We start from the raw sequence: 13,112 nt of genomic DNA on the forward strand, positions 1-13,112 counted from the left end.
TTGCTCTTGCCTTTTGGTTTAAAGAGCTTTTGGCTTTTTCTGCTTGCTTTTTCTTTTTCTTGCTCTCTTTTTTTCGCATTTCTTTTGCAAGCTTTGTTCTTCACTGCTTTTTCTTGCTTCAAGAATCATTTTTATGATTTTTCAGATTATCAAATAACATTTGTCCTTTTTCATCATTCTTTCAAGAGCCAACAATTTTAACATTCATAAACAACAAATTCAAAAGACATATGCACTGTTCAAGCATTCATTCAGAAAACAAAAAGTATTGCCACCACATCAAAATAATTAAACTATTTTAAAATTTGAAATTCATGTACTTCTTTTTCTTTTTCAGAAAACAATTTTCATTTAAGAAAGGTGATGGATTCATAGGACATTCATATCTTTAAGACATAGACACTTAGATACTAGTGATCATATAGTAAAGACACAAACATAATTAAAAATGAAGCATATTAAACGAAAAATAGGAAAATAAGAACAAGGAGATTAAGGAATGGGTCCACCTTAATGAGGGTGTCGTCTTCCTCTTCTTGAAGAACTAATGGTGCTCTTGAGCTCCTCTATGTCTCTTCCTTGCCTTTGTTGCTCCTCCCTCATAGCTCTTTGATCTGCAGTCAATTGCTCTAGCACTGAATTATGGAAAAATAAAAAACAATGCTTTTACCACACCAAACTGAAAAGGTTTGCTCGTCCTTGAGCAAAAGAAGAAAGAAGTGGAGAAGATGGAGGAGATGGAGGTGTGTGAATGGGTGAGTTTAGGAGGGGAAAGGTTTGAATTTAAATGGTGAGGTAGGTGGAGATCCTGTGGGGTCCACAGATCAAGTGGGGTCAAGGACTTAACATCCCTACTCCAATTAGGCGTGTAAAATGCCCTTGCTGTGCAATCCTGGCGTTTAACGCCAGACTGCTGCTTGTTCTAGCGTTAAACGCCCAAATATAGCCTGTTTCTGGCATTAAATGCCAGCTTTGTGCTTGTTTCTGGCGTTAAACACCAGCTTGGTGCTTGTTTCTCGCGTTAAATGCCAGACAGATGGTTGTTTCTGGCGTTTAAACGCCAGACTACTCTCCTCCAGGGTGTGATATTTTCAATGCTATTTTTCATTCTGTTTTTGATTTTTCAGTAGTTTTTGTGACCTCACATGATCATCAAGCTAATAAATCACGAAATACCAAAAATAAAATAAAATAAATATGATTAAATAACATTGGGTTGCCTCCCAACAAGCGCTTCTTTAATGTCAATAGCTTGACAGTGAGCTCTCATGGAGCCTCACAGATAATTAGAGCAAAGTTGGGACCTCCCAACACCAACATAGAGTTTGAATGTGGGGGTTCAACACCAAACTTAGAGTTTAATTGTGGCCTCCCAACACCAAATTCAGAGTTTGACTGTGGGGGCTTTGGTTGACTCTGCAGTGAGAGAAGCTTTTCATGCTTCCTCTCCATGGTTACAGAAGGAGAACCTTGAGTCTTACAGTTTGCAATGTCTGCAAACCATGGAGCTTCCTGAATAGCAAACAATTGCTCATCCGGAAAGGTTTCAGAGATCTCAGTAGGAGGGAGAGATGCTCCTGCTACTGGTTCTATCTGGGACAGGTGATCAGCTACTTGATTCTCTGTTCCTTTTCTGTCTCTTATTTCTATATCAAACTCTTGCAGAAGCAACACCCATCTTATGAGCCTGGGCTTTGAGTCCTGCTTTGTGAGTAGATATTTAAGAGCAGCATGGTCAGTGTACACAATCACTTTTGATCCTACTAAGTATGATCTAAACTTGTCAATGGCATAAACCACTGCAAGTAATTCTTTTTCTGTGGTTGTGTAATTTTTCTGGGCATTATTTAAAACACTGCTAGAATAATAAATAACATGCAGAAGCTTGTTATGCCTCTGTCCCAATACTGCACCAATGGTATGGTCACTGGCATCACACATTAGTTCGAATGGTAATGTCCAGTCTGGTGCAGAAATAACTGGTGCTGTGACCAGCTTAGCTTTCAGGGTCTCAAACGCCTGCAGACACTCTGTGTCAAATACAAATGGCATGTTAGCACCTAGCAGATTGCTCAGAGGTTTTGCAATTTTTGAAAAATCCTTTATAAACCTCCTATAGAATCCTGCATGCCCCAAAAAGCTTCTGATTGCCTTAACATTGGCAGGTGGTGGTAATTTTTCAATTACTTCAACTTTAGCTTGATCCACCTCTATTCCTTTGTTTGAAATTTTATGCCCAAGGACAATCCCTTCAGTCACCATAAAGTGACATTTTTCGCAGTTTAAAACTAAGTTGGTCTCTTGGCATCTTTTCAGAACAAGTGCTAAATGGTTAAGGCAGGAGCTGAATGAGTCTCCAAATACTGAAAAGTCATCCATGAAGACTTCCAGAAACTTCTCTACCATATCAGAAAAGATAGAGAGCAGGCACCTCTGAAAGGTTGTAGGTGCATTACACAGACCAAAAGGCATCCTTCTGTAGGCAAACACTCCAGAAGGACATGTGAATGTTGTTTTCTCTTGGTCCTGTGGATCTACTGCAATTTAGTTGTAACCTGAATAGCCATCCAAAAAGTAGTAATATTCATGACCGGCTAGTCTCTCTAGCATCTGGTCTATGAATGGTAAAGGAAAATGATCCTTCCTAGTGGCTGTATTGAGCCTTCTGTAGTCAATACACATATGCCACCCTGTAACTGTTCTTGTGGGAACCAGTTCATTCTTTTCATTATGAACCACTGTCATTCCTCCCTTCTTAGGGAAAACATGGACAGGGCTCACCCAGGGGCTATCAGAAATTGGATAGATAATCCCAACCTCTAGTAACTTAGTGACCTCTTTCTGCACCACCTCCTTCATGGCGCGATTTAGCCGCCTCTGTGGTTGAACCATTGGCTTAGCATCATCCTCCAATTGGATCTTGTGCATGCATCTGGCTGGGCTGATGCTCTTAAGGTCACTTATGGACCACCCAAGAGCTGTCTTGTGTGTCCTTAGCACTTGAAGTAGTGCTTCCTCTTCCAGGGGATTTAAAGCAGAGCTTATGATCACCGGAAAAGTGTCACCTTCTCCCAGAAATGCATATTTCAGGGATGGTGGTAATAGTTTGAGCTCGGTTTTAGGAGGTTTTTCCTCTTTCTGAGGAAGTTTCAGAGGCTCATTCAATTCCTTTGAATCCTCCAGATCAGGCTGAACATCTTTAAAAATGTCCTCTAGCTCTGATTCGAGACTCTCAGTCATATTGACCTCTTCCACTAGGGAGTCAATAATATCAACGCTCAGGCAGTCGTCTGATGTGTCTGGATGTTGCATAGCTTTGACAACATTCAACTTAAACTCATCCTCGTTAACTCTCAGGGTTATCTCCCCTTTTTGGACGTCAATGAGGATTCGTCCAGTTGCTAGGAATGGTCTTCCTAGAATGAGAGTTGCACTCTTGTGCTCCTCCATTTCCAGCACTACAAAGTCAGTAGGGAAGACAAATGGCCCAACCTTGACAATCATGTCCTCAATTATGCCTGATGGGTATTTAATGGAGCCATCAACAAGTTGAAGACAGATCCGGGTTGGTTTGACCTCTTCAGTCAAGCCAAGCTTTCTGATAGTGGATGCAGGGATTAGGTTGATGCTTGCCCCAAGATCACATAAAGCTGTCTTAGTGAAATTACCCTCTAATATGCATGGTATCATAAAGCTTCCGGGATCTTTAAGCTTTTCTGGGAAGCTTTTCAGAATGACTGCACTGCATTCTTCAATGAGGAGAACTCTTTCAGTTTCTCTCCAATCCTTCTTATGACTCAAGATATCTTTCATGAACTTGGCATAAGAGGGTATTTGCTCAAGTGCCTCTGCAAACGGAATTTTTATTTCAAGAGTCCTAAGATAGTCTGCAAAGCGAGCAAATTGCTTATCCTGCTCCTCTTGGCGGAGTTTTTGAGGATAAGGTATCTTGGCTTTGTACTCCTCAACCTTGGTTGCTGCAGGTTTATTTCCTACAGAAGTGGTTGGGAAAGCCTTTTTAGAGGGGTTGTTATCAGCACTTGTGTGTGTCTGATCCCTCACTGGCGTTTGAATGCCAGGGTTGGAAGCTTGATTGGCGTTGGACGCCAACTTCCTACCTGTTTCTGGCGTTTGAACGCCAGAACTGAGCTTCCATTGGGCGTTTGACGCCAGCTCCTTGCCTGTTCCTGGCGTTTGAACTCCAGAGTTATTCATCTCTGGGCTCTTACTATCCTCAGAGGGATTTTGGATAGTATTTTGCTCATCCTCTGTCAGTTGTTCTTTTGTTGGCTTTCTGCTGCTCTGAAGTGAGGTATTTAATGTTTTCCCACTTCTTAATTGAACTGCTTGGTACTCTTCTATTATTTGTTTTGATAACTGCTGTTTTGTTTGCTTCAACTGTACTTCCATATTCATATTAGCCATTCTTGTGTCTTGTAGTATCTCCTTGAATTCGGCTAGTTGTTTTGTTAGAAAATCTAATTGCTGGTTGAATTCAGTAACTTGTTCTGCAGGACTGAGTTCAGCAGTTACTGTTTTAGCCTTTTCTTTCATGGAAGATTCACTACTTAGGTACAGATGCTGATTTCTGGCAACTGTATCAATGAGCTCTTGAGCTTCTTCAATTGTCTTTCTCATATGTATAGATCCACCAGCTGAGTGGTCTAGAGAAATCTGAGCTTTCTCTGTAAGCCCATAATAGAAGATGTCTAACTGCACCCATTCTGAAAATATTTCAGAGGGGCATTTTCTTAGCATCTCTCTGTATCTCTCCCAGGTATCATAAAGAGATTCATTATCTCCTTGTTTAAAGCCTTGGATGTCCAGCCTTAGCTGTGTCATCTGTTTTGGAGGGAAGTATTGATTCAGGAATTTTTTTGACAGCTGTTTCCACGTCCTTATGCTAGCCTTAGGTTGGTTATTTAACCACCTCTTAGCTTGGTCTTTTACAGCAAATGGAAATAGTAATAATCTGTAGACATCCTGATCTACTTCCTTATCATGTACTATGTCAGCAATTTGTAAAAATTGTGCCAGAAACTCTGTAGGTTTTCCTGTGGAAGATCGGAATACTGGCAACTTTGCTGCACTACGATAATGAGCTGAGGATTCAACTCAAAGCTGCTGACTCTAATGGAGGGTATACAGATACTGCTCCCATATGAAGCAGTAGTGGGGTTAGCATATGACCCCAGAGTCCTTTTGAACTATTCATTTCCACTTAGGTCCATGATGGAGAAAGGGAGATGATGCGGATTGCAAATAAAATATATTTTTTTGAAAACCGAAAATAAAATAAAATAAAATAAAATAAGTGAAAATTCGAATATAAGTTCAAAAATTAAAAGAAAATTGAAAACTGAAATAATTAATTAATTAAAAAGATTTGAAAAATAAGGGGTAAGGATTTTCGAAAAATGAAGAAAGAGAAAGTGGTTAGGAAGTTTTGAAATTTGAAAATTTGAATTTTGAATTTTGAAAAAGTCAACAATATAAGATAAGGATTTGAAAGAGATTTAAAATTTGAAAAGATTTGATTTTTAAGTTTGAAAATTAAATTTTAAAATCTGAAATTTGAAATTTGAAATTTTGAAATTTGAATTTTGAATTTTGAGTTTTGAATTTTGGAAGTTGAAAATTGAAATTTGAATTTGAAATAAGATAAGATTTTGAAAAAGATATGATTTTTTTTTAAAAAGATTTGAATTTTGAAATTTTAAAACTAAGATAAGATAAAATTTTGAAATTAAAATCTGAATTTTTATAAAAAATTTCGAAATATTTGCTTAAAAATAGTTAGAAAAGATTTTTTTTATTTTTGAATTTTATGATGAAAGAGAAAAACACACAAAAGACACACAACTTAAAATTTTTAGATCTAATGCTCCTTGTTTTCGAAAATTTTGGAGGAAAAACACCAAGGAACACCAAACTTAAAAATTTTAAGATCAAAACACAAGGAAGACTCAAAAACACTTTGAAGACTCACAAGAACACAAGAACATGAAGAAAGAACACCAAACTTAAAATTTTTAGAAAACCAAAATAAAATTTTTGAAAACTAAAGAAAAGTTAGCAGGAGAACACCAAACTTAAAGTTTGGCACAAGATTTATTCAAAGAAAAATTATTTTTGAAAAAATTTTAAAAAGAAGATAGCCAATTACCAAGAACATAAGCACCACGCTCTAGCCAATTGAGCTATAAATTTAACGTGTTTTAATAAGGTATATAAGAAATAATATAATTTTTTTTGAAAACTGATATTTTGAAAAAGCACAAGAAAAACAAGAAAAGACACAGAACAAGAAAACTAAAGATCAAACAAGAAAAATTGATAAGAACAACTTGAAGATCAAGGAAGAATAAAGAACATGCAATTCGAAAATTTAAAGGAAAATAAAAACATGCAGTTGACACCAAACTTAAAACATGAAACTAAACTCAAACAGAAGACTAAATCATGAAGTTATTGGTTTTAAAAATTTTCGAAAATAATTAAGAAAAAGGAAATAAGGATTCTAAAATTTTAACAAGAACAATAATAAAAGACTCTGACCCAAAAGACAAAATTTTCCTAATCTAAGCAACAAGATGAACCGTTAGTTGTTCAAACTCGAACAATCCCTGGCAACGGCGCCAAAAACTTGGTGCACGAATTGTAAATCACACTTTTCACAACTCGTACCACTAACCAGCAAGTGCACTGGGTCATCCAAGTAATACCTTACGTGAGTAAGGGTCGAATCCCACAGAGATTGTTGGCTTGAAGCAATCTATGGTTAGCTTATAACTCTTAGTCAGGATATCAATTATAGTTATCAGTTTGAATTGCGAAGAATAAAAGAGCATGAAATAAATACTTGTTCTGCAGTAATGGAGAATATGTTGGAGTTTTGGAGATGCTTTGTCTTCTGAATATCTGCTTTCTCCCTGTCTTCTTCTTCACGCACACAAGGTTTCTCCTATGGCAAGCTGTGTGTTGGTGGATCACCGTTGTCAATGGCTACCATCCGTCCTCTCAGTGAAAAAGGTCCAGGTGCACTGTCACTGCACGGCTAATCATCTGTCGGGTCTCATCATGTAGAATAGGATCCATTGATCCTTTTGCGTCTGTCACTACGCCCAACACTCGCGAGTTTGAAGCTCGTCACAGTCATTCAATCCCTGAATCCTACTCGGAATACCACAGACAAGGTTTAGACTTTCCGGATTCTCAAGAATGCTGCCAATGGATTCTAGCTTATACCACGAAGATTCTGATTAAGGAATCCAAGAGATATTCATTCAATCGAAGGTAGAACGGAGGTGGTTCTCAGGCACACGTTCATAGGTTGAGAATGGTGATGACTGTCACGGATCATCACATCCATCATATTGAAGTGCGAATGAACATCTTAGATAGAAACAAGCGTGTTTGAATAGAAAACAGAAATAGTTGCATTAATTCATCGAAACACAGCAGAGCTCCTCACCCCCAACAATGGAGTTTAGAGACTCATGCCGTCAAAGAGTACAAAGTTTAGATCTAAAATGTCATGAGGTACAAAATAAATTTCTAAAAGTTGTTTAAATACTAAACTAGTAACCTAGGTTTACAGAAAATGAGTAAACTAAGATGGATAGTGCAAAAATCCACTTCTGGGGCCCACTTGGTGTGTGCTGGGGCTGAGACTTAAGCTTCTCACGTGCCTGGGCTGTTTCTGGAGTTGAATGCCAGGTTGTAACCTATTTCTGGCATTGAACTCCAACTTGTAACCTGTTTCTGGCGTTGAACGCCAGACTGCAACATGGAACTGGCGTTGAATGCCAGTTTACATCGTCTATCCTTGAGCAAAGTATGGACTATTATATATTGCTGGAAAGCCCTGGATGTCTACTTTCCAACACAATTAAGAGCGTGCCAATTGGACTTCTGTAGCTCCAGAAAATCCATTCCGAGTGCAGGGAGGTCAGAATCCAACAGCATCAGCAGTCCTTTTTCAGCCTGAATCGGATTTTTGCTCAGCTCCCTTAATTTCAGCCAGAAAATTTTTGCTCAGCTCCCTTAATTTCAGCTAGAAAACTTCTTTAGCCTATTTGCAATCAACTCGGACTAAAAATTTTTGATTGAGTAAGTCAGATTAAAACTTTGTGATGCATAAAACAATGGCTAAAATTTCCTTTTTAATAGTGGAATAGCTTTGTTGAGTACTGTTCCAATGTTTGGATGTAAATGCAATGATGCATTCTTTATCATGCAATTTTTGTTTTAAGATACCACCATATCCTAAATCAGATGCATCTGTTTCAACAATTTTGAATGCATGAGGAACAGGTAGGTAAAGACAAAAAAGATTGCGAACCTTGGTTTTAAGAAATCTGATGATATCAGAATGTTTGTCTGTCCAAGGCGGAGGATTTTTCTTAAGCCTATCATGAAGAGGCTTAATGAGATTGTTAAGATTTGGGATGAAATCCGAGACATAATTAAAGCATCCTAGGAACCTCTGGAGTTGAGGTTTGTCAAGGATATAGTCTGAGAACTTTTCTACAAACAAAATTGATCGTTCGATTGGGGTTATTGTTCCTTGGGAAATCATGTGGCCAAGAAAATAAATTTTTGTTTGGAAAAGGACAATTTTTTATTTTGAAACTGCAAGACCATTTTTCTGGATGATGTACATAAAAGTTTTAACATGTTTGAAATGTTCTTCTAAAGTTTGATAGAAGATTAGACATCATCTATGTAAACGATTGCAAAGTTTGAATATGGGTTAAAAATATCGTTCATTATTTTTTGAAATTCATATGGGACATTTTTCAGACCAAATGGCATCACATTCCATTCGTATTGACCGAATGGGACTGTAAATATAATTTTATATCTATCAGATTCTTTAATCTAGATTTGCCAAAAACCAGATTTCATATCAAATTTTGAAATGATATTTGCTGAGTTTAACCTATTGAGTAAATCCTTTTTGTTTGGGATAGGATAATGAATCCACTATAAAGCTTGATTCAATGGTTTGTAATTGATGACAAGCCTGGGAGTTCCTCGTTCTATCTCAGCTTGCTTATTGACATAAAAGGCTGAGCAAGACCAAGGACTCTTGCTAGGGCGAATTCATCCCTTACCCAAAAGATCATTAATATCTTTTTGACAATGCTGCAAAAGCTGCTCATTCATTTGAATGGGGCGGGCTTTTGTAGGGATTTTTGATTCTTTGAAATCTTTTTCATAGGGAAGATCAACAATGTGTTCTTTTCTTTTCCAGAAGCCATGAGGCAAATCAGAACAGATAGACTTTTCAATTTGATTTGAAAGAATTTTGATTTTATCTCGAATCTTTGGTTGAGAAAGTTGTGATCAAGGGTTTTAAAAGAGATTTCTTCTTTCAAAAAATAAATTTGTTTGGTTTTGAATTCGATTAAGTTGATAGATTTCTGGGTTGGTGAATCTAGGAATTCAAAGAAAGTTATATATCCTCACACAAAAGAGATAAGTCCTAGAAAATCTGCTAGGTAGGGAAACAAAAGGATTATAAAAGGTGTCCCCAAGACTACATCATTTTTAATATCCTTTGCTATGATGAAATTGGTTGGAATCCTAAGATTACCCTTTTCAACAAAAGCATCGATTAATTTGAATTTGATATTTAGTCTTTCACCCATTATCGAGCTAAGATGTTCAGTAGTCTTTTCAAAATATTTTGTGGGGATCAGGCCTTTTTTAATACAATTTGAATCTGCACCTGAGTCAAAAAGGGCGATGGTTTCAAGAACAAAATCTTTAACAACAAGTCGGATATTAACACGATGTCTCATAAAAGAGAATACATTTATTATTCTCAAGATTTTTTTCCCTCGTTGACGTTAGAAATCTCATTTTCTTGTTTTGTAGAGAACTCAGTTTGGTTTAAAAGAGGATCAAGATCAAGTTCTTCGTCATCATACCCTTCTTGTTGCATTAATTGCGAGAGAATGAGTTGATGATTGTTCTGATTTCTTTTGATCTCTTGGATTTCCCTTTTGAGGTTGTTGACCTCTGTATGGAGATCCTGAATAGTTATAGGATGAATAACTTGTTTTCTAATTTTTTTGAAAACGGGTTTGACATCAAATTTATTACTAAGGACAAGGTTCTTGGGTTTCTTTCCCTTTTGTAAAGATTTTTTTAATTTCAAAAGAAAGTCTTTCTTTTGTTCTGGATTCTCAATAGCCTCTATAGCATCAAATAAGAGATCTTGATCTTTGGATAAAATACTAATTTGCTTGACATCAGAATCTAAGGATGATTCAATATCATCAACTTGGATATTATTGATATCATCAGAGGATTCTGGTCCAGATTCGTCATTTGAACTTTCAATTAAAAGATTGTTAATCTGTTCCTCAATCTGAGGATCAAGGTTCAGATTATTAATCTTTCCTTTTAACCTATAGTATTTGCTAACATGTCCTAGTTTTTTACATGTATAGCAAATAATGGGGGTTTTCTGGGGATACTTTTGAAAAGTCTTTTGGAAACCTTTTTCATTCTTGGTTCTTTAAAAACTTTTTCTTGGTCTTCTGAAATTTTTTTCAGGATAAGGTTTAAAAACTTTTTGATTGGATGATCTTTTATTTTTCTTTGGATGACAAGCAGGAAGACCAAATTGTTCACAGAAAGTTCCCAAATCAATACGATTTTGTTTTTTCTCACGGGCAAGTTGCCATTGGATCTTATCATCTGGACAGTTTTTTAGAGCAACTTTTTGAATGAAGGAGATAATTTGACCGTAACTTAACGCATCATAGGGAATTATCCCATCTGGAGTTAAGCTACGAATTTTGTCCTTTACTTTATCTCCCAGGGATTTGGGTAGTCCGGCTAAGAATTTCTCCTTCCAGAAGGACTGTTGACTGTCTTCTCTGGTATAGACCCTAGTAAGAAAGGTGTATTTGTACCATCTAAAGTCAGACAAGGTTTTACATCTGAGATTGGAAAGTAATTCAGCAGAATGATCTTTCCAAAGATATGGATCACCTATGAAGTGGCTTGCTATAGTAAAGATTAAGGTGTTAATCGCATCAGGGATAGGTTCCCCGTCATCTCCAATGATGGGTTCATTTTGATCGTTAACTTTTATGGCAGAGAAGATAACTTATTTTTGGTCATCAGAAAGGTAGTCATCCCACCATCCTTTGAGTTGACCGGAGAATCCGGAAACAATAACATTGGCTATTGCTTCCTCAGAGATGTCGTGAGCAGCTTGAAAGGCTGTGCCAACCATGGTCATATGCTGAAGCATATTTATGATATTGTATTCAGTTTTGCCATCTATGTTCCATTCATATACATTATTGGCATTGAAGCTAACAAAACCTAGTTCCCGTTCTTCAAGAGCTAGATCAGGAGCAGACATCCGATTATAACTAATCGTAGAGGGTTTGGTTAAACCCTTCCACTTAGTCATGGAATTGGTCATGATTGGGCTAACTTTGAGAGATGATTTACCTGAGTCATCACTTTGATCAGAAGAAGACTCATTAGAATCTTGGTTAAGGGCATTAATGGCTTTGGATGCACGGGTTTGTATCCGAGATGTAGATTTACCAGAGTTTGTAGGAGTTTCAGGGACAGTATTAAGGCGATTTAAAAGTTGGTCGATCTTTTGAATGACTTCTGAATCACCAGATTCTTGTTTTAAAATAGAAGTTTTAAGACTTTGTTTAGCCTTGCTACTCATTTTGAAAGGTTTAAAAAGTGGTTTTTCAATAGTTTTGGAAGTAGAGGCTTCAGGAGCATTTTTCAAAGATAAAAGAGATCCTGAAGATGAAAGGTTGTCACCTAGACATTGTAAAAATCTATTAGTATAATTTGATTGCTCAATGAGATTTTTAATATCTTTTGGGGCAACAGCTTCATCTACATTCTTCGTTTTAAATGGAGAGGCCATAACTGGGTTATGTCCTTCCGTATTTGAAATAATAAAAGATCCTTTTGGAGGAAATTCAGATCTGACTAAATTTCCATCTTAACTTTCCAGGTTGAAATAACATTTGCTGATGATGAAAGTTTTTTATTTTTAAAAGGATAATTGATATTTTTTTTGATGGAATAAGCATGAAACCATTCGAGGAAAGGAATATGCATTTTCACTTCATTGAGAAAACTATAATATTTTTCTTTGAATGATGAAATTTGGGAAGCTGTATATGTACGTAAATACCATTCTCTATAGAGATCATACTCCTTAAAGTAAAGATTATTACGTAGAGCTTCTCTATTTATGACAAATTTTGTCCTATTCATGGGTACCATCATTCATAGAAGAACATGTTGGAGATTGAATAGATTTAGAAGATTGTAATTCAACATCATCATCGATAGTTTGATAAAATGGTTGAGAAATGTTTGAATTATTTTGTATTCCTGAAATGTTAATTCCAGTATTAACAGATCTTGGAATTTTACTTGAAAACTGAGATTGTGAAGTCATAGAAAAAGATCTTCTTGCTGAAGCAAAATCATTAGATGTTCCTACTTCAGATCTTGAAGAAAAAGAGTTTCGTCTGTCGAAGAAAATCTCTACTTTCCCTGATTCATCTTGTTTTATTTCTCGCAAGAGAGGTGCTTGTCTAGGTTGTGTTGGAATGGCTCGATCAATTGACCATGACTGGGAAAGATCAATTTTATCCCACTTAATGAGCCTTGGGACCGTGACGTTGGCCTTTGTCATGTCTGTGACAAACAAAGTGGTTTCACGATCTTGGGATTTAAGAAGGACTTTGGAATTACAAGTGTTCATGACCTTGTATTGAATCCTGTAGATTAAAGCAGCTGGGATGGATCCTTCTTTCATGTTAAGACCATGAATTTGGATGTTTAGGAAAAGAGAGTCAAGGATGTTGAGATCTAACAAACTGACCGTTTTGTTTGGAAATAGTTGAAGTAAACCGGATCGTGTCCAAGGCTTGTTTCAACCGTTCTGATCAAGGAATCTTAGAAATCATTGTGCCTAATGTCTCTAAGACACATAAGGATTGAAGCATTCAAACCTTCTCTGATGAGAGGCTTGACAACAACTTGGACACACCCTATGTGAAGATATTTGTAGTGACGGGCATGTTCTCTGACAGATTGTT

The sequence above is a fragment of the Arachis ipaensis genome, chromosome B9, assembly GCF_059453495.1.
Source record: "Arachis ipaensis isolate K30076 ecotype BB chromosome B9, ASM5945349v1, whole genome shotgun sequence".
In the NCBI taxonomy this organism is placed as follows: domain Eukaryota; kingdom Viridiplantae; phylum Streptophyta; class Magnoliopsida; order Fabales; family Fabaceae; genus Arachis; species Arachis ipaensis.